The 23,993-nt window shown below is 33.5% G+C and overlaps 1 non-coding gene across 1 annotated transcript; it reads right to left on the minus strand.

The window, feature by feature from the left end:
• Positions 1–23,312: 23,312 nt before the first annotated feature.
• Positions 23,313–23,407, minus strand: TRNAY-GUA (transfer RNA tyrosine (anticodon GUA)). Its single transcript has 2 exons — positions 23,371–23,407; positions 23,313–23,348 (listed from the first exon to the last, which is right to left on the minus strand). It is a non-coding gene; the product is annotated as a tRNA-Tyr (tRNA).
• Between the last annotated feature and the right edge of the window lie 586 nt (positions 23,408–23,993).

Raw genomic sequence — 23,993 nt, forward strand, 5'->3', positions numbered from 1 at the left:
TCATACCACTAGAGATTGGAAACCTCACGGAACTGCAGTGTCAGGATCTGACAAAAATTGCCACTCATAGTCGATTCTCACTACAATTGACAATTCATATGTTGGGGTATGTATCCCCTGAGTACTCTAGGCTACCACAAAGAGTGACATGTACAGCTTGGGAATGGTGAGCTAATGTAATTGGTAATTGGACTATGTGCCATCAACATGGATAATGAGCTAGTAGACATACAAGATAGGCTCACTATGGGATGCGGCTATCCTCCCTACAAATTGCACCATTGACTAAATTTCAAAAAAATGAAAATACAATGATTTTTTTTGAAATTTTCAGCATTTGATCTTCATAATCTTTATATTTTGTGATCGAAAATAACAAAATATTGGAGAAATTTTCATTCTATTTTCTTGAATCCAAAAAAGATTCATGTTTGACTTTTTTTTTTGTCTTTGGTGCATTTTGTGTAGAGATTAGCCAGTGCCCTCACTATGTGGGTCAATTCCAATCTCGTTGCATGGAACAACTTGGAGAAAATTCAATATCCATGCCTTTGCATTGTTGACTCACCCAAGAGATGACCAAGCATGGTTGAAGTCACTACCACAAAGTAGGAGATTAGTGATTGCTTCCATTCATCTTTTCCAATTGCATGCCCACTAACAACCATTATTATTCTTAGCTAAATTGAATGCTCTAATGCCACTTTTACCTTCCTCTTTAGTACCACTACTCATTTCAACATATTTTATTAACAATGTAAACTTTGGAAATTTTTGTCATGCATATTAAATGAGGACAACATACTATTTGCATTTGGAAGTCCACTTGCAGTAAGAAGAGATTATGATTTTTCAAAAAAAAAAAGAAAATTTTAGTATGAGTTATATTTTTATATTTATAATATAGAGGATTTCTTATTTGAAAGAGATGTGTTAAAATTCCTATTTAATGGTGGGAAATCTAAATGACTACGATCAAAATAATCTTAAATGTTCATTATAGTGTGGTTTGATTGGAAGCAATTTAGTTGGGTTGTCTAACGAATTGACTATGATTTTATTTATCTTGTTACTTGTTATTAACGAGGTGATGTGATAGGCGATCAAACCAAATCTGAAAATAACTCAAATTTGAGCAAATACTTGAATTCATAATCATATTGCTTTCTTTTTGTGACCTCCTTGAAACAACTAACAATTGAGACAACACCATAAGTGTGTGTGACCATTCAACCAATCTAAGTCATTTGTTTGTGTTGTGTCATGGATTCCTTTTCTCACAAACATTTTTTTATCAAGAGTGTAATGTATCATTACCAAAGACAATGACACTTTTTTCTTGAGTTTAATACATGGTTTGCCAAACACCATTTTTTTTTGGAGATATAGTTTGGGAAAAAAGTATATAATTTAAAATCTAACATAATCTAGGGGTGAAACAAATCAAAGGCATGAGGATGACCTGCATATCACATATTTAAATCCCTACCACATTCACCTTTTGTCATATTCTCTTTTTAAAAGTATTCTTTGGGTAGGCTTTTAAGGGAGAATAAAACTATCACCTATATTTATTAAAAAATAGTGCAAATTACAAAAAGAAATTAAGTCAAATAGTAAACAAAAATGAAATCTGCATTTTAAATTATACAATTTGTGTGTGTGTGTGTGTGTGTGTGTGTGTGTGTGTGTGTGTGTGTGTGTGTGTGTGTGTGCGTGCGTGCGTGCGTGCGTGCGTGTGTGTGTATACAAATTATATATATATATATATATATATATATATATATATATATATATATATATATATATATATATATAATATTATTATCTTTAATTATTAAGTATTTTTTAAATAAATAAATGCATGATTGAAAATAGAAATAATAATATCAAATTAATAAATATTTTGAATATATTAATTGGGTTAATATGTGAAATCGTATTTATGATTAAATATAATAAATTTTATACATATATGTTCATATTATGAAATCACTATACATATGAATACTCTATACTTTTGATCAATAAAGATATTCCTAAATATATATTATTTTAATATTACCTATTGAAACAAGTTAAATATATGGAAATAAACTTTAAAATATAACATATAAGGAAGTCATTGAGTTTTTTTATGTGTCAATGTCTTTTGTGTGTGTGTGTGTGTGTGTGTGTGTGTGTGTGTGTGTGTGTTAGAGAGAGAGAGAGAGAGAGAGAGAGAGAGAGTCGGGGGAAGGGGAGATGGTCATCATTTACATCAATAATACAATATTGTAATAATTTTAGCATAATTGGAGACCTTTTCTAAAATGGGTGATATAATTTTATTAATAATATATTTTTTTAAAAATCTGCATTCATTTGGAAGTGTCATAAGGCATCATTTTCTTACCTTCTTGGTTCAACAAATACTCTATCTTGGATGCTTGCATATATTTGGTGTGTAAAGGTACGATACATTAAAAGAATCACATGAAAATGTACTTTTAATATAATAATTAATGTGCATCCTTGTTGACCAATATTGTTGATGCCAATTGATGCTCTTTAAACTCACAAAACTTTTGATTTATGGATAGATAAGTTCTATGTCATTTAAATAAGAACATAGCAACACTTGTCATGACTTTCAAAGATGATTTCACTTGTACATATTTATCAATTCACTTTCCTTTAAATATATATATAAGTTTTATACATGTGATATGAGAGGAAGTAAATTGTCATTCTTAGATGCAACTTTTCTTAATCTATGAAGTTTAGCTTATGAACTGAATGATTAATAACGTGTTATTCATCTCTTATCTACACCAATTCAAGTTAATGTTTAATAAAAAAATATAGTTTTGTAAGTGTGCCTCACGTGCTCTCAAACTACTAGTAACATGAGATGTGGCGCAACATTTTGCCATTGCCCATATCATATCCTAGATCCCCATCATCATATGAAAATAATATTTCTAATATGGACAAAAGAACAAATACTTATTTGATCTTCCATACTTCTATAGCATACCCATTGCACACTAACTGTGATTGCTAGTATATATTATTTTAATACAAGGGGTAAAGTAGAGAGAAAAAAGTGAGGTAAAAGTAAAAATAAAATCAATATTCTAGCATGTAATAATGTCTAAATGGTGTGTGTGGCTACTAGATGATCTATAATGCCTACCCCTAGTTGACTTTTCATGTTGGATTGTCAGATTCTTTTAGGTCAGTTTATGTTCATGATTAGTGGTACTTGGTTACCAGATTTGATTATATGTTATTTCATACTGAGTTGATATATTTGATGAGCTACTTGATACTCAATTATTTCATATGTTCACGATTACTCTTTCGATTATGATACATGTATGTTCATATAGTGATTTTAGTTATTTCATGATAATAGATCTATGAAGGATTTATATGCATATTCTATGGTTACTTACCCCATACTTGCATGTGTATAGTGTACTTGTATGTTTACTTTATGTTTGTTGTTTCTGATATGGTTAATGGAGAGAGTCATAATCACCTGCTAGTGGGGATCTACATGATGCACCACTTCCCACCATTGCCTATTTAGTTTAGAATTATATGTTTTTGTACATGCTTGGCTTTTATGGAGATTGCAAGTACCACGTATCGACTTCCCTCAATTGTCAAGATGAATGTGCCCTATCACAGTATCTCAATGGTAAAAGAGGTGAGATAATTCTTGAGTCCAAAACCTAACCCTAAGCCAATTATCCTAGAAAGTAGTACAAGTATTTGAGTTGTTTACCCTTCCGAATTTGTCTACTGAAGTGAATTCGTGAGTTTGACCCTTGAGTTTGATTTAGTATTTTGTACTTTATTATGAATTTTCATGTTCAGCCTTGCAGGTCTATTTTGATTTTTAATTATGATTAAATTAAAAGATAATTCAATGATTTAATTTGATAGAAATTTATAAAGAAAATTTAATATTTAATTAATTGAGAAATTAATTAATTTAAAGAATTAAATTTAAAGATATAATTAAAGTTCTAATTTTGGCATACTCATATTTATTTAATTTAATAATAATATATTTAGGATTTTCATTTTTATAATAAACTCTAAATATTATTATTAGTTAAATTAATAAATATTTTATTAAAAAAGTCTCGTGATTTAATAAGAGAGAAAGGAATTGCTTTGGTAAAATTATTTTAATTAAATTGCAAAATAGTTGCACATGAAAATTAAAATATAATAAAATAATTAAGAAATAAGTTTTGCATGATTGCAAAACTAAAACCCTAAATTGGAAAATGCTCTTTATTAAGAAATTAAAGCTCATTTCTCCACACACAGGTTTGGAGGAGTCAAATTCCAAGAAGAGGGTTTCGAAAGAAAGAGAATTGCTTGCAAGTTCTATGCATTTGAGCGTTAGCATCAAATCCAGGTAGGATCTTGTTGAGTTTTGCACAGTGATTCCTCTTTTCAAATATGTCTTCTTCGTGTCTGAATGGAATTATATTCAAAGTTTATTTGGGTTGAAACCCTTGTTGTGAATTTCATTGTTCTTCGTTTCAAAATCATCTATATATGAATTGAAATTTAGAAACTCTCATTTTCTAAATTTTTAGATGATGGTATTTTGATACAAGTAGGGTTTGGAAAGGAAATCAAGAATGTTATATACATATTTAATTGATTATTCATATTTCTCCTATTAGATCTAATTGAGGATATATATATATATATATATATATATATATATATATATATATATATATATATATATATATATATATATATATATATATATATATATATATATATACACACACACACAATTATCATAGTAATTGGTAATAATTGTGATAATTATAAATTTACATATAATATTAATAATATAAAAGGGGGGTTTGGAATTTTTTTTGTTTATAAAAGGAATTTTAATTTTTTTTGTGGGAGGTGGGCCACCACCCCCCCTCTCATCCTCTTCCTTTCTTCATAACGACCTTTGTATCGGGGACTACACGCAACAGTCCTACTACGACAACATGCCATAAGGTTGGCGAGCCCTAAAATGCTTATTAAATAATTTTTTAAAATAGTTTTTTATAGTATTTTAAATTTATTAAAATTTTTAATTTAATAAATATTTTATAATAATAAATTTAATTAGTTTAAATTTTTAGTAATATTAAATATTAAATATTAAATATATATTATTAGTAATAGTAATAGTAATTATTAATAAATTAATATTGTTTAATTAATGGTTTATGATTATTATTATTATAATTAAATAAAAATTGATTAATTTAAGTATATATATTCAAAAACATGTTTAGTTAAATAAATTACAATTTTCAGAAAATGGGGTTTTTAGTGTTAAATGAATCGAACTTATAATTGAACTATCTATTTTGAACCTAATGTTAATTTATCTAAATGAACATGATGAACTTTTAGGGTTATATTTTAAATGAATTATGTAAATGTGAACTATATTGTTTAGTCAAAATTATATGTTTTCAAAACCAAACAAAATCTATGAAACTACATTACTATGTTGTATGTTTTCTTTTGTGTTGGGTTTTGAGCTCGACTTAGTATATTGACCAGTCAGAATGTTTACCAAAGGCTTGGGGATTTTTGTTCTATGATGATTTTATGTATATGACCTTTTATACCTGAGCATGGTGATGCACCACATGTTTCTATGATGAGTTTGATTTGTTGTTTGTTAATGCTTTCCAGTTGCTTGTGTAGAATTGAGGCGAATGGTGTGACTTTTTTGGTGTAACCTTTGAGTCATCAATCAGTTTCTTTTCACTTGCTTGTATACGAATGAAGTGACTATTGTGTTTTATCTCTTGGTGCTTTGTAGTTGCTTCCATAGGATTGAAGTAATTATTATGATTAGTCTTTAGGTGCTTTCCAATTGCTTGTAAAGGACTGAGGTGAATATTATGTTTTATCTATAGGTTCTTTCCAGTTGCTTGTAATGGACTAATGTGGAAACTGTGATTCTATGATTTATACTTTTTATGAGCCTAGGGTAGGTAATCTATGTGTACATTGGGAGGTGGATTGCAATGGAGGCCGAAGCCCTAAAGAGGTTGCTTGGGTAACCCATTGTAAGGTTTTTTAATAAGTGATAACATTTCATTAAATGAGAGTAAAATAGATTAATAGGAGTCTTTATTTTTCCTCGCCCATGCCTCAAGTGCTAGTACAGGTTAGGATGGGAGTAGAGACGATGCTTGATTGTGACCTTGCTTTATTAGTATGTCTTGTCTGTACAAAAGGATACTGGTGCCACATAGAGACATTAGGGGGTTGGAGTCTAGAGAGGCTATCAGGATAACCTTAGATTTGGCTCGTGTGATGACACTTGCCCACTTACATAGTAGATTTTCTACGTGTCATTGTTTCCTTTGGGATTAGATGGTACTTATGTCCTAGTACCTTTGAGATAGTTTACTTTCTTATGTCCTGGTACCTTTGAGATAGTTTACTTTCAAGTGTTTCCTTATGGTCTGTTATTCTATTTGGGACTTGAGACTGTCTCCTCAGTGCGGTGGGAGTGGACCATTTAGGTTCCACAAGGTCCGGTGGTAGTACATTTTTCTTATACCATTGAGATTCAACTATTGGATGTCATTGCTAGATGTACATGTGCAGTTGTTCGTTTCTTTCTAATCTTATGTTTTTTGATGGATGGTTATACTCTATTGTATTGTATTTGATTATTAGAGATCTTATGAGATAATGTATTGTATTCATGATGTATATGCTTTGAGCTTTTCATATCCTATGACTTGTACAGTGGAGTGGATGATTATGCATTCTAATTACGCCAAGTGGCATCTTGTAATTGTATATTATTTAAATAGATTTACGTACTTTTGATTATTCTTTGATGTGGATTTGTTATGTATCGAATTTAGTATTAATTAAACTTAAATGTGATTCAACATCACAGGAGCCTTAAGAGATGTCATCTATTTTTATGGATTGTGTTTATGTATGTGAGTATTGCTTCCACTATTATTTCTGTTGTTTTTAAGTTATTATCTCTTCTTTTTTTAAATGTTTGACAAACTTAGTGAAACTTTAGGTTAATTTCTTTTGGGTTCCCTAGCAGGGCATTACATGATCCTTGCCTACCCTTCTAAGGAGCTAACCTTCTCTACCTTGACCACACTCTCACATTCTTCTTGCAACCACTCAGACACATGAATAGGTTAGTGTCCGATAATCCATAATCCAACATTAATTCATAACTCATAATTCAATTTAATTTTTTATATTAAATAAATAATTTAAGAAAGTGTCTTGCATCATTATTAATAACATGAATATCATAGATCATAACACATCTAATTATCCATAAGAAATAAATTAAAACATATCACAATCTTATTTAACTAATGTCATATACTAAATCAATTTAGGTCAAAGTCCAACGGCCTAGTCAAATAGTCATATAGTTATAGAAATGTGCTAGAAAATGTGTCCATCCAAGGGTGAATCGTGATAGTCAATGGAAGGTAATCGAATTTGTGTTCTTCCTATTGTAAGTCATGTCAATCCCCTCTACAAAATGCCCTTTCAATATTGACCTAAAGAACTCAAAGGCTTGACATTTCTCTTGTAACAATTCCAAATCCATGGGCTTATTTTCATGTACATGTGCATTGCAGATGCTTCCGACCATGTTTTCTATGATAAATTTGTAGAGAAAGTGATCTACACAAAAAATGATGTCAACAGGATCAAAGAACAAGGGACGTTCTGAAGAATGGAAGCTTGTAAATTGCCTAACGCTATTTCTGGTGGTCGGTTTGTTGTTTGGAAGAATTTGCAGATGAAGTTGAACTTTTTCATATTCAACTAGTGAAGGTGCCCACCATTCCCAAAGGGCAGTGGACACTTCTCTGCCACGAGCTCACCTTCAATCAACATGCACAACTTTTGACTGTCCCTATCTGATTCAGGGTAACGTGCAAGTCAATGCAAATATGAGTTCCGGCTACCTGAATTTTAAATTCTTCCCAGACCATATCACCGATTAGACTACTTTTGTTCTTACATATGGATCCTATGACGTTCATGAGTTTCGTGTTGACTTCAGATTACAGTTCTCAATAGTGTGGATATACAATAACAAAAGAAAGCTTGGAGCTTTTGTCTTCCTGTTGTAAACTTAATGGAAGAAGTGACACATATCCCTTTTCCTGCTCCCATTCTCCAAAACCTTAATTTCATCTTATGCAGCAGGCCCCAAGCAGCTTATGCACGTTTGGTGCAGTGCAATCAGAGGAGTCGAGTGGTTCTAGAATGCTATTTTACAAGCTTGTGTGCGTCTGCCAGGATATTTTTCTGCAAAGATATCAAAATAGTAAAATGAAGCTTCTGAAAGCCTTGGACCACCCCCAAAAAAAACATATTTTTATTAACAATACAATTATCTTTTTGATTGCCCCAACGAATGAGATTGGTGGAAATTTATATTTTAAAATTATTAAAAATAAATATAAATATTTAACTATTATGTTTTGATGCTTTAAAATTTAATCTTTTATTTTTATTGACTGTTTGACTTGGTCAAATAATTAAATTTATTTTTATTGGCTATTTGACTTGGTCAAATAATTAAATGGACAGATTCCATTTACCACACATAAAGATAAAGATAAAGATAAGAGAAAAAAACTAAACTAAAATAATTATTAAAACTAAAGTAATATAAAAACTCAAAAATAAAACTAATCTAAAAAATAAACTAAAATAATTTTGAAAATGAAAAAACAAAATCAATTTAAAAAATCAAATAATAAAATAAAAATAAATTAAACTAATTATAAAAACTGAAAACGACAAAATAATGAATGTATAAACACGTCAATCTCCACTTTATTACGTCGAGAGGCGTTCTATACAATGGCAGCACAAATGCTCAGCACGGGAATATGCCAAGATTCCTTGTCAATAAAAAAGAATTGGGAGCAGTTACAAACTTCCAAATTAAATATTAAAAAAGGATTCCCAAAATAATAGCTGGCCGAAATAATAGGAAGCCAAATGGAGGCCGAAATAATAGGCTCGAAAAAGTAGGGCCCGAAAAAGTAGGACCCGAAAAAATAGGGCCCGAAAAAATAGGGGCGAAATAATTTCAATATGATTTTTTTTTTTGTTAAATATAATTTTGCATGCACATTCATGCTTTTTTTTTCGGGGAGTGGGGGAATTTGAAACAAATTCGTGGAATGTGAAGAGACGTCTATTGGGGGATATGAGGAGCCTCTCGGAAGTTATAAAACCAAGGCTCCTCATTTCATTTTCATTTTATGTTTTTGCAGGAAGGAAGAGGTGGAGGTTATTGGAGGATTAGATTGGAGTTTTTGAATAAGAGTAAATTGAAGTTTTGGAGTAACATTTTTGTAGGTGAGATTTCTATTTTTTATTTACATTTTCATTTAGATTTAGATGTAGAAGTAAATTGAAATTCAAAATTAGTTATAATATTCTACTTTGATTTATATTTCAATTTTAATTAATTTCATTTAGATTTAGAATTCTGTTCATATGACCGAAATTGAGGCCACCGGAGGACCTATGCAGAGTTTTTCGTGGAGATAAGCATGTGGGTACTGAATCAAGGCACATTAGGCCTCTTGGAGATGTAATTGCGGTGACTTCCATGGCTTTTTTAATCGAATAGGGCAATCTAAACAATCTCAGATCTGAAATTCTTTTTTTCCTTTTCAGCCGAAGACAGAACAAAGATTGCTTGCAAGAAATTTTGCAGAGTTTAAGATTTGATTGCTTATGGCCGACTATTCTTGGTAACTGATATTTCTATTGTATATTCCCGTGCCCAACACGGGAAGTTTTAATCTATACAATTTATTTTGTGCATTTAGTGCACAAACTAAAGAATGCATATCCAATCAATTTTTTTATCAATCTTTATGATAGTTTTTTTTTAAAAATAGGAAATAGAAATTATTCTTTTATGTATGTAGAAAAAAATTAGAAAGATTTTATGTATGTAAAAAATTAAAAGAATTCTATATACATGTAGATTTATTGAAAAGAATTCTATTTACATCTAAATATTTTGATTGAAATAACCATAATGTAAAAACAAAATATAAAATAGAAATGTTAATATATGTATGTAGAAAAAATTAGAAAGATTGCATGCATCTAAAAAAATTCTATTTACATCTAGATTTTTTTAGAATGGAAAAAAATGGATAATAGAAATATTAGTTGCATGTTTGTAGAAATAAATTAGAAAAACATGTATCTAGAAATTAAAAAGATTCTATATGTGTCTAATTTTTAGATTTTACTTTATTCTAAACTAATTATTGATGGATATATATTTTAAAAATATTTATGTAGTTTAAAGTTTAGATTTTAATTAATTTGTATGCAAATAGGAAAAAGAATAAATATTTTATATATATGTAGATTAATTTCTATTTTTAAAATTTACAAGTAAATGAGTACTTTATTCATTTAAAGTAAACAAGTTTTTAAGTAATATATTTTTATTTTAGAAATATATTAATCATAATGTTCATTTATTATTACTTATTTAATATACTTACTCTCAAATCTAAGACAATAGAAATGATATTTTATTAACTTTGAAATAGGGAAGTGTTAAGCAAGTTCGTTTACAAAAATACCAAAAATATATTTGGTCTTTGATCAAATTGGAGTTAATATTAGAAATATAAATATGATCATTAACAATTAAGCTAAATTCAGTTCAAAACAATAATGTTATTTAAATTTAAATAAATTTTTTTGAAAAGAATTCTATTTACATCTACATACTTTGATTGAAATAACCATAATGTAAAAACAAAATATAAAATAGAAATGTTAATATATGTATGTAGGAAAAATTAGAAAGATTGCATGCATCTAAAAAAATTCTATTTACATCTAGATTTTTTTAGAATGGAAAAAAATGGATAATAGAAATATCAGTTGCATGTTTGTAGAAATAAATTAGAAAAACATGTATCTAGAAATTAAAAAGATTCTATATGTGTCTAATTTTTAGATTTTACTTTATTCTAAACTATTTATTGATGGATATATATTTTAAAAATATTTATGTAGTTTAAAGTTTAGATTTTAATTAATTTGTATGCAAATAGGAAAAAGAATAAATATTTTATATATATGTAGATTAATTTCTATTTTTAAAATTTACAAGTAAATGAGTACTTTATTCATTTAAAGTAAACAAGTTTTTAAGTAATATATTTTTATTTTAGAAATATATTAATCATAATGTTCATTTATTATTACTTATTTAATATACTTACTCTCAAATCTAAGACAATAGAAATGATATTTTATTAACTTTGAAATAGGGAAGTGTTAAGTAAGTTCGTTTACAAAAATACCAAAAATATATTTGGTCTTTGATCAAATTGGAGTTAATATTAGAAATATAAATATGATCATTAACAATTAAGCTAAATTCAATTCAAAACAATAATATTATTTAAATTTAAATAAAATAAGCCATGTTTACTTTGAAACATCAAACAACTAATTAACTAATACAATAATTAAAATAAATGAATCTATTATGACATAGAAAAATATTTTCAAAGTATAATTTCTTTGTTTTTGAATCAATATGAGTTTTTTTTTCTACTTGAAAAGATAAACCATCCTAATTGTCATCCTTAGTTAACCCTAACAACAACCCCTACCTTAGCCCTAGCCCCAACAATGATGTACAATATAACTATAATCCAACATTATACTATAATTATAGCACTAAAACATATCCCTATTGATATAACGAAAATCTCAGTCCAAACCATAATCTAAACCAAAAACCTACACACTAATATTGGTTATAGTCCTAACCCTAAAACCTAACCCTTAACCATAATGTAAAAAAAAACTCCAAAATATTGATCAAAATCCTAAACCTACCTATATGGATAACCATGATATTAAACTCTAAATCCAGTCCCAAGGTCCTAACCATGGTGTAAACCTATAACCGAACTCTTAAAAAATTTATTAATCCCTGATCCTAATCACATTCCCAACTTTAAACTTGAACCATAAACCATAGTTGTAACCATAATCATAAACTTAAACAAAACCCTAACCCTAAAGGTACAATCATAAAATTAATCATAGCTTAGACCCTAATCCTAGCACAAACCACAATCATGACCAAATATAAATCTTCACCTTACCCCTAATCATAATTTCAATGTTAACCCTAACATTAGTTTCAATCCTACCATGATATGAACCCTAATATAGACTTCACCTTGATCCTCACCCTAATCTTAAGTCTAATTAAACCCTAACTAAAACCTAATCTAAATGATATATCTAACTATAATCCTAACTGTAATTATCATACAACCCAATGCTAACCCTCATGTATATTTAATCCCTAATCTTAACTCTAAATATTCTATAAACTCTAGAATTGACCTTGATTCTAACCATAACCCTAAAATCTAAATTGTAACCATAGCACGAAAGGTGGGGACCCCCGCTACATGGCACAATTCTGGGTCTTGGAGCCTTGCGAAATCACTACAGAGTGAGGAAATGTCATAAAGGTGACATGTAGTAGCATGATGCAATTTTGGGCTTTAGAGCATTGCAGAAACAATGCAGCTTAAGGAGGCGCTATAATGGAGACTCATGGAAAGAAGAGGAAAGACATTCATGTCGCTAGCAAAAAACTATGAAAAGAGATAACATGATGTCTTAACCTCCCACAAAAAATGCAAGGTTGATCCCAAGGGGGAATTTGGTTTCCCCAAAAATGAATGATGGTCATCGATGAAGGTCTTCCTCTCGAAATAGACGGCATAGATGCATCGTGAATCCTCACCAATGAAGGATTAAGTCGCAATCATCGATGTAGATTCTCCCCTCAAAAAGGATGACTGAGATGCAACGAGGAAACTCCTCCCAATGAAGGATTAAGTCACATTCGTTGATCAAGATTGGCTTTATTTCCAATGGATGACTAAGATGTAGTGAAGAGATTCCTCCCAACAAACGAAGCAGATAGCACAAAAGGTGTGAACCCCCTCCATGTGGCACAATTTTGGGTCTTAAAGACTCATGAAAGCATTGTGGAGTGAGGAAATGTTGGAAAGGCAATGCATGGTAGCATGATGCAATTTTGGGCTTCAGAGAATTGAAGAAACAATGTAGCATGACGATGGATCAGAATGGAGATGCATGGCATCATCTTGTGCAATTCTAGGCTTTAGAGTGTTTCGAAGACACTAGCATATAAAGAAACGTTAGAATGGGAATGCATGGCAACATCTTGCACTTTTGGGAAGATGGGAAGATAGCTCGCGAAGAAATAAGAGTTATCGAATCTCGCAGCATGAATCAACCCGACCAAGAAAAAATGATCTAGCGTGGTCAATGAAGAAACTGAGCCAACACAAAATGTTAGCCGCCAACTTTAGCGATGTTAACCCTCTGCAAAGAACCTATCCCATTTAAGGTCTCTCAGATCAAACATCAGTGATGGGTTGAATAGGGGAAAAAAATAGCACACAATGCCCTCCTAAATGAAATTCTAAATGTAACACTAATAACCACAGTCCTACTTCTTTCCCTAACCTTATCCATGAGCGTGGGAATATACATATTATTATATAGGGCACCTTATATAATAATAAATATAATCTAAAATCCCAACCCTTACTCCCCTCCTAACTATAACTATAACCATAAGAAAACTTCTAAATATAACCCTTCCTCTAACTCTAACCCTAACCCTAACCCTAACTATAATTGTAACCCTATCCCTACCACTAACTGTAACCCTGAATCTAACTCTACCATAATTGGACTTTAACCCTAACTATAACTATAACCCTAAACCTAACTCTAACCTTAACCGTAACCATAACCGTAACCCAAAACCTAACCCTAATCGTAGCTAGGATTCTAATACTCTGTCTACCCCTAACTCAAACTATAGCCCTAACTATACCTCAAACTCTAACCGTAACTCATATTCTAACCCTAAACCTAACCCTAACCTTGACCCTAACCCTAACCCTAACCCTAAGCCTAACCCTTTGTCTACCCCTATCTCTAACCCTAACCCTAACCCTAACCCTACCCCTAACTCTAACCCTAAATCTAACTCTTTCTGTAAATCTAACTCTACCATAATTAGACTCTAACCCTAACCCTAACTTTAATCCTGACTGAAACCCTAACCCTAACCCTAAGTCTAACCTTAACCCTGACTCAATCCCCTTACCCTAACCTTAACATTGATATAACTCTCTCTATATATAACCCTAACTCTAAATATAAACCTAACCCTAACCCTAACCCTAACCCTAAATCTAACTCTAACCCTAACTGTAAGCGTAAACCTACCCCTACCCATAACTCTAACTGTAAATCTAACTCTACCATAATTGGATTTTAATTTTAACCCTAACCCTAACTCTAACCCTAACCTTGACTCAAAACTCTAACCCTATCCCTAACTCTAACATTAACCCAACTGTAAAATTAACTCTATTGGTAAATCAAACCCTAAAACTAACCCTAATTCTAACCCTAACTCTAACTCTAGCTCTAGCTCTAACCCTAACCCTAACCATAACTCAAACTCAAACCCTAAACCTAACCCTAATCCTAACCCAAATTATAATGCTCTGTCTACCCCTAACTCAAACTCTAACCCTAACCCTAACTCAAACTCTAACCCTAACTCATACTCTAACCCTAAACTTGACCCTAGCCCTAACCCTAACCTAGAACCTTACCCTAACCCTAACCCTAACCCTATTTATAACCCTAATCTGTCATGTCCCCAATTTTTTGGTGACAGTTCGATTTAATTAATTTAATTAATGGTTGTCCAAGGACGACTAATTAGTTATTTTAATTAAATAAATAAATATTAAAAGATGACCTTGTATTTAATAAAGTGACTTGGAAAATATTTAATAAAGTCACTTATGAGATAAGATCAAAATTGTTCTAGAAGTCTCTGGAGAAGGTGGAGAGAAAAGAATAAATAGGCACCCCGAGGCTCCATTCGAATCAGGCAGTTGTTTATCTCTCTTTTGATTTCAAATTGTGATTCAATCACGGGTGCATTGTGGAACCTAGGGTTTCTACAATTGTCACAGTTGGCCATTGAGAACGATAACTCTCAATTGGTACGCAATTTTGAGGGTGTGAAATATCATCTGAATTATTGCAGATTGGAGGTGATGTTTCAGTCATTTCATTAGGGACAAATCTGTGGCCTAAGGTCAAATCTGAGGATCAGTGATTATTGGAAGGTTAGCTAGAGCGGAATTAATTGTCGCTTAGACAAACTATTGCAGTATTGAGTGGAAAGACGAAGAGGAGCCGGGAAGAGAGTTAAAAGACAAGAATCCGATTGTGGTCAACAGATCCAGATATCGCAGGATTGATGATTTTGTATGGTTGATGAACTCCTGTCATCACATCGAAGTTTGCCGTACTTAAACGTATATATATATATTGGTTGATCCATTAATCTGCTAATCGGCGTGAGTTCCCTTGTCATTTGGTAAGACATTTATCTGCATTTCTAGCGCCTAGATCCCTGTTGAGTTGGCATCCACTCAGCGCTTTGAGGTGTTTGTTGTTGTTCATCACTCCTGATAATTAGCGGGGTTTTGGTCTGAACCTTGGTGTTGCTATCTGCATTTAGAATGCCTGATATTACCTGTTAATTTGGCATTAAGAATCCTGAAGATAAGACGCTAATATCCCTTGTATTCTTAGCGTCTTCTCTGTTGCAACTTACCTAGCTGGGCGGCATTGCCTGTGGCTTTCGACTACAGTGTTTGGTACCAGAACACCCTAACGGACTGTGCCTTTTTGCAATAAATCTGGGCAATTGAATCTGCAGTTGAGATGCAGTCTGCAAACTGACTTTGGCATCCATCTTAACCTATATAAGAGGCGGCAATATTGGATGATCTGCATGCTTGATTTGGGCGATTTAATTCTGCATTGTAGAGGCCTTGCTACAGCCACGTGGGATTAACAATTTGGAAATTCAAAGCATTTCATCTGGCGACAACCAAACTTGTAGGCTATGAGGTTCTGTAAATTATGAATTGTAATTACCAGTGTAAGGTTTGTTCCACGTGATGATCTCCTGCTTACAGCTTCAGCAGATAAGACTGTTCGGATATGGCAAGGAAATGAAGATGGAAGCTACAATTGCCGGCATACTTTGAAGACCATTCAGCTGAGGTTAGTGATGCTTCCTTAGAGGATGGATACACATCTGTTTTCTTTCCACCCTGATGGTCTCATCTTAGGAACGGGGACATATAGATATGATTTGAGGAACAGTGATGGATGGAGTCGAAGCAACTGAAAAACAAAGTCTGAGTCAGTATTCCAGTACTGATTCTTCTCTTGCCAGGTGTATCTAATTAAATTATCGTATTTGCAAGTTGCTTAACTTAGCAAATAAAGTTGGCATTTGATAAATTGTTGTACCTCAGTTGGGGTAATTCAGTAGTTCTTCAAATCAGAACCATTTACTAGTATCGTAATTGTTTGACGAAATGTCAAACCCTTGAAGTTTTAAGTTTTTGGTGCTTAAAGAGTTAATAATCCTATCAGGGTTATTTCAGTGGTATCAGAGCGGTTTTCTTGCCATCCTGTGGGGTGAGAACCGACTTACATGAGTGATCAGCACTTTACTTCAACCAAGATGGACAGGTACAGCACAAAGTCTCCAAGGACACAATCTCGGACAAGTAATAGACGCAATATTCAGAATCGGAATTGTGGAAAGGAGGACTATTCAGACATTCAGGATGAGCTCAGAAAAATCAAACATAACATGTCTGAACTGTTGGTTAAACACCACCGTATGCTTGACAGGCTGTTCGTCCCAGCTAAGGTGAATAAATCAACTGGATTTCGTTTTGACAAATCTTCTCACAAAGCGTTGGCTGATACAGTGGGCGATGCTACTAGGAACCTTAATGAGGAATTCGAGAAACAAGTGTGCAACCAGTCAAAGGTTTCAGTTCGGTCACAAGAAGAAGCGGTGAAGGACATTACGCTGATGGATAGTAACTGTCAACTTGACACTCAAGTTGAGACAGTTGAATACGAGTTTCCCGAAGGTGATGTCTCAGGTACTCAAGGTAGTTTGGTTCCGACAAGTAATGATTACAGTAAAGTGAGTTCAGATGATGATGAAGATATCATTGTGCATGGTGATGAGATACCTGGTGAAAATGAGCAGACATCGAGCATTTATGATTTTGCTGACAAAGAATACCAGGCTCAGTTAGATGCTTCATCACATAAGGATGAAATTGGCGGTACTTCACCTGATTTGTCCAGCCAACTGAAGGTAAGCAAAGATAGTATTGTGGCTTCTTTATCTCATCATGACAGGATGCGGGAGATGTTAGAAGAGCACATCCAGATGATTCAGTTACAAGGAAAACATAAGGGAGTTCAGGCTAATTCTTCTTGCTGTGACTTACATGCAATTGGTGAAGGAATGGGAAAGACGAAGTTGAGCTATTTACATCTTCTATCAGACCGTGACCATCTTCTAAGCCTTGCCAAAGACTATTCAGATGCCTTGAGGAGGAAGGAGGAGGAAGTTGTCAAGCTTTCTTGCGAGCTTGAGGACACTCGAGCAACTTTGGCATTACAGGACTGGGAGAGACATGAGAATGAGCATGGCATGGAGCTAAGTTTAATTTCATCTGATACGTCTAACACTCAGCTTTCTACATTTGACGGATCATATATGGTAGCTGATAATGTTACGAGTTCATCTTGCATTCACATCCAGGATACAAGGACAATGGCAGACAGGTATGTGAAGTTAATTGGTATTGGTCACATTACTCAGGTAAGGAGTTTGCTTGAGTTACCAGCTGTTCCTTGTTTACGGATATGGACTCAAGAATTTTTCAGCAGCATTTGGGATTCAATTGACTGGAGAGCACTTAATAGTAGCAATGTTTGTTTGAGTGCTATCATGGATTTGATTAGCAGAATACACGGTGTTGTCTTTCCTTGTGCCAACAGTTTGTCCGATGTTGGTATTAGTCTTTATAAACCGTTGTTGGGTTTGGTTCATATTTCTAGTCGACCATCCTTGCTGAAAGGTGTTGAAGGTTTTTCATATTTGGAAGCATGTACAGATGAGTCCCAGGATCGTTTTGACCTTGATGACATCCAAGAGAATGAAATGGACAGTTTTGAAGACACAGTTTCTTTGTCAGTTTCTTTGGGTACAGAAGAGCTTGACAGCAGTACTACAATTTTTGACAATTTGGATATTGATATGGACCTTGGAGATGATTCACGAGATATGGATGTTAATATTGAGGATACTCCTTTAAGAGCTCCAGAAGAAGATTGTTGGAGACAGTTCAGCCAGAGCCATCGTGTGGTTAGCCAGTTGAAAGTTAGTGAGCGAGACATTGCTGTCGCTTGTGAGCATTTTGATACTGCTCGTCAATTGTTGGCTGTTACTGGTTGGGGTTCTTCTATGATGGATGAGTCAAGCGGTGGTTACTTTTCTTTGGCAGAGATTCATGCCTTGCGTAAAGCTGTTCGGATTTTGAAGCAGGATTACTTACGATTGGTAGCCGACCGTGATCACTTGGTTGAGTGGGGGAGTACAGCATATGAGGCCCTCTTGGATCGTGAAGAGGAGGTGAGTGATCTTTCCCAAGAGCTCATAGCGACTACTGAGGCATTAGAGGACACACAGCGAGATCTACAGAAGTCGCAGTTTCAGTTGAAGGAGGTGACCGTGGAGTTGGAGCATTTGCGGTCAAAACCAGCCCCAGACCCAATTCATTTGACTACTGAGGTAGATGACGGTAAGTACACTCCTACAGTTGCTTTTGAGGAGCTTATTGTTGAGACTGACACACATGTTCAGGGTTTGGAGGAAGTTGGTCTTAATGAGTTTGGGATACCGGTAGAGTCAAGTTTTCAGATTGATTCTTCTCAGATAGTTGATAGTGTGGTACAGTTGAATATGCCACCCTTACAGGAGGACCAGTTGTGGTGTAAAGGGGAGTATGTTAATGTTTCCTCATATAATTTTTACTGCACTGAACCGTTCATGGAGTATTTGCTGGATAGTGCATGTGTTCATTTGGACTCGCATGAAGTGACAGAAGGTGTTCTCATCCATGATACTAGTGTTATTTGCAGATTGGTTGAGAAGATTATAGGGGTCCTTTCTACTATGCTACCTCACAGGGATCTCGAGGAAGTGTTTGTTGAGCAGAATGCATGGGATCCTATCCGACCTACAGTCACTCGGAGTCAGAAATTGGAGCCATCTGTTGATTCCCAGTTCAGTGATGATGAGCCAGTAGCAGAGTTTGGAGGTTCTTACCAGCATTATATGGTAGGGTACGCTCATCATTTTTCTTTTGACACAGAGATAGAAGATTTTATTTCACGCAGATGTAGATTGGCTCCAGTTTCTTACCATCCACTAGGGGATAGATTGGCACCTTCTTTCGAAAAAAGAAGTGGTAGTAGCAAGTTATTTAGCCTGCAGCATTGACACACGCGGAGCAGTTTTTCAGAAATTGGATTTGATGGCAGTGATTCAGGCACCTATGGCTATTGTCATATCTACAGTGCAGTTGGGTGCAGGTGTCATTTTGACAGGAGCTTGAGTTTTGATAGAGTTGATGTTTTAGTTGGCTTGAGTTTCGCAGAATGCTTTCTTCTACCGACATTTACAGTGGGTTTTCAGATAATTTCATCAGAGTTGTCAGTTGTTTGGATGTTGAGTACAGTTTCTCAGCTACTGGTATTGATGATTTCTCCACGGGAGTATGATGAGGATTGGGATGATACACAGATTTACATTTGGGATCCAGGAAGACTGATTGGTTCATAGTTCAGCCATTGCTTGGGGACAAGCAATTTCAGGAAGGGCGGACTGTCATGTCCCCAATTTTTTGGTGACAGTTCGATTTAATTAATTTAATTAATGGTTGTCCAAGGACGACTAATTAGTTATTTTAATTAAATAAATAAATATTAAAAGATGACCTTGTATTTAATAAAGTGACTTGGAAAATATTTAATAAAGTCACTTATGAGATAAGATCAAAATTGTTCTAGAAGTCTCTGGAGAAGGTGGAGAGAAAAGAATAAATAGGCACCCCGGGGCTCCATTCGAATCAGGCAGTTGTTTATCTCTCTTTTGATTTCAAATTGTGATTCAATCACGGGTGCATTGTGGAACCTAGGGTTTCTACAATTGTCACAGTTGGCCATTGAGAACGATAACTCTCAATTGGTACGCAATTTTGAGGGTGTGAAATATCATCTGAATTATTGCAGATTGGAGGTGACGTTTCAGTCATTTCATCAGGGACAAATCTGTGGCCTAAGGTCAAATCTGAGGATCAGTGATTATTGGAAGGTTAGCTAGAGCGGAATTAATTGTCACTTAGACAAACTATTGCAGTATTGAGTGGAAAGACGAAGAGGAGCCGGGAAGAGAGTTAAAAGACAAGAATCCGATTGTGGTCAACAGATCCAGATATCGCAGGATTGATGATTTTGTATGGTTGATGAACTCCTGTCATCACATCGAAGTTTGCCGTACTTAAACGTATATATATATATTGGTTGATACATTAATCTGCTAATCGGCGTGAGTTCCCTTGTCATTTGGTAAGACATTTATCTGCATTTCTAGCGCCTAGATCCCTGTTGAGTTGGCATCCACTCAGCGCTTTGAGGTGTTTGTTGTTGTTCATCACTCCTGATAATTAGCGGGGTTTTGGTCTGAACCTTGGTGTTGCTATCTGCATTTAGAATGCCTGATATTACCTGTTAATTTGGCATTAAGAATCCTGAAGATAAGACGCTAATATCCCTTGTATTCTTAGCGTCTTCTCTGTTGCAACTTACCTAGCTGGGCGGCATTGCCTGTGGCTTTCGACTACAGTGTTTGGTACCAGAACACCCTAACGGACTGTGCCTTTTTGCAATAAATCTGGGCAATTGAATCTGCAGTTGAGATGCAGTCTGCAAACTGACTTTGGCATCCATCTTAACCTATATAAGAGGCGGCAATATTGGATGATCTGCATGCTTGATTTGGGCGATTTAATTCTGCATTGTAGAGGCCTTGCTACAGCCACGTGGGATTCACAATTTGGAAATTCAAAGCATTTCATCTGGCGACAACCAAACTTGTAGGCTATGAGGTTCTGTAAATTATGAATTGTAATTACCAGTGTAAGGTTTGTTCCACGTGATGATCTCCTGCTTACAGCTTCAGCAGATAAGACTGTTCGGATATGGCAAGGAAATGAAGATGGAAGCTACAATTGCCGGCATACTTTGAAGACCATTCAGCTGAGGTTAGTGATGCTTCCTTAGAGGATGGATACACATCTGTTTTCTTTCCACCCTAATGGTCTCATCTTAGGAACGGGGACATATAGATATGATTTGAGGAACAGTGATGGATGGAGTCGAAGCAACTGAAAAACAAAGTCTGAGTCAGTATTCCAGTACTGATTCTTCTCTTGCCAGGTGTATCTAATTAAATTATCGTATTTGCAAGTTGCTTAACTTAGCAAATAAAGTTGGCATTTGATAAATTGTTGTACCTCAGTTGGGGTAATTCAGTAGTTCTTCAAATTAGAACCATTTACTAGTATCGTAATTGTTTGACGAAATGTCAAACCCTTGAAATTTTAAGTTTTTGGTGCTTAAAGAGTTAATAATCCTATCAGGGTTATTTCATAATCCTAACCCTAACTCTAATCCTAATCTTAACCCTAATTCTAATCCTAACACTAACCTTAACCCTACCCCTAACTCTAACCATAAATCTAACTCTACCATAATTAGAATCTAAGCCTAACCCTAACCTTAACCCTAGCTCAAACCCTTACCCTAACTTTGTCCCTAACCATATATCTACGTATGACTATAACATTTTACATTACAATATCCCAAAAATAAAATATATATTTTTATCTAAATTACCTTATATTAAATTTAAAATAATATTTGACTCAAACCTTAACCGTAACCCTAACCTTAACCATGAGCATTACTCTAACCCTAACCTTAACCATAAACATAACTCTACACCTAACTCTAACCCTAATTCTAACTCTACCATAATTGGACTCTAATCCTATCCCTAACCCTAACTATAAGCATATCTCTAACCCTAGCCTTAACCATGAGCATAACTCTAACGTTAGCCTTACTATAACCCTAACACTAACCCTAATCATAACCATAACCATAACTCTAACCCTAACCTTAACCATGACCATAACATTAACCCTAACCTTAACCATAAACATAACTCTAATCTAAACCATAACCATAACTCTAACAATAACCATAACCATAACTCTATCCCTAACCTTAACCATAGCTCAAACCCTAACCCTAACTCCAACCCTAACTCTAATGCTAACCTTAACCCTAATTTTATCCCTAAGGTTAACATTAACTATAATGGTAACTTTGTCCCTAACCATATATCTATGTATGACTATAGCATTTTACATTACAATATCCCAAAAATAAAAAATATATTTTTAATCTATATTAAACTCCTTATATTAAAGTTTTAAAAATATTTTGAAGCATAATTTTATACTAACTTCATACAACTCTAATTAAAAATTAATTAACAATTTTATAGTAACCTTATCAAAATAAAAAATAAAAAGTAAATATTTTTCCTATTGCGCCGCGACTGCCACTAGCTATATATACTTCTATATATATTACGCCGAGAGTAATCGTTCTCGAAGCGCCTATTTTTATTTTCATTAATCCCAACTTCGATTAAAATAACTTTGGAATTAAATAAAAATAAGCACCTCGAAAACGATTACTCTCGGCGTAATATATATAGAGGTATATATAGCTAGTTACATTATCAATAACATATATGAAACTGCTTTTTCTGTTCTTTTATATAACTTCAACATTACATCGGTGAGGGTAATGAGAAGTTTCTATATTGAGCGAAATCAAATTACATTGAAGACTACAAGTGCGCTTAGTCTTGTTTTCTTCGCCTAATTTTTGAGAGTGCATGAACAATTTCTTTGTTTGACTAATGCTCATTCTGGCTATGCATTTACTTCATTCATTTATCTACAAGTAGTTATCGCTTTTCATATCTTGCCAGATGGCGCGTAGGGACTTCGCTGGATAAGATATAAATAGAGACAAACGAGTTTAAAGTAAAACCACTGAATAACAGATCAAGAAAACACGAATCCGATCTGCCGGAATCGAACCAGCGACCTAAGGATTTCTAAGGGATTTCATTTCCCACTACAGTCCTCCGCTCTACCAACTGAGCTAAGATCGGATTTGAATTTTTGTTTTACCAAAGTTTAATTCGTATTCCTCATGTTTTATTCCCCCGATGTGTTAGTCACGATGAAAAATGTGCTTAATGAATATAAATTGATAAAGAATTATATCATTTGTTCTAATAATAATGAAATTGTGCGAAGTCATAATTTTAATCAGGATTTGCGGGGTGAAGGTTTTGCATTTGTTATCCAATATGGAGGACCATTTCAATCATACAACAAAGTAAATGAATCTTGCCATCCTTTTATTCCTTGGGATAGGGTAATCTCCCACAAAAAAGTACGAAAGACAAAATAGTCAAATTTTTTTTTTTTTTTTTCTTTTTAATTTATGAGATTTACGAAAACATAGTGATTTTTTTCCAATTTTTTTATAAAATTTCGACTACAAACTATACAGATCATGAAGATCAAACACTAAAATTTTCAAAAAAATCTATGATGTTTTCAATCATTTGAAGATTGGTCAACTGTACAGTTTTATGGGAGGATAGTGGCCCCTATTCCTTACTCCCAAATGAAGACATGATTGATGTTTTGGAAAGAGAACACCTTGAAATGTGTGATGTTTTTTTTTTT

This window comes from Cupressus sempervirens, chromosome 3 (assembly GCF_028749045.1).
Source record: "Cupressus sempervirens isolate cs-2001-9-10 chromosome 3, ASM2874904v1, whole genome shotgun sequence".
In the NCBI taxonomy this organism is placed as follows: domain Eukaryota; kingdom Viridiplantae; phylum Streptophyta; class Pinopsida; order Cupressales; family Cupressaceae; genus Cupressus; species Cupressus sempervirens.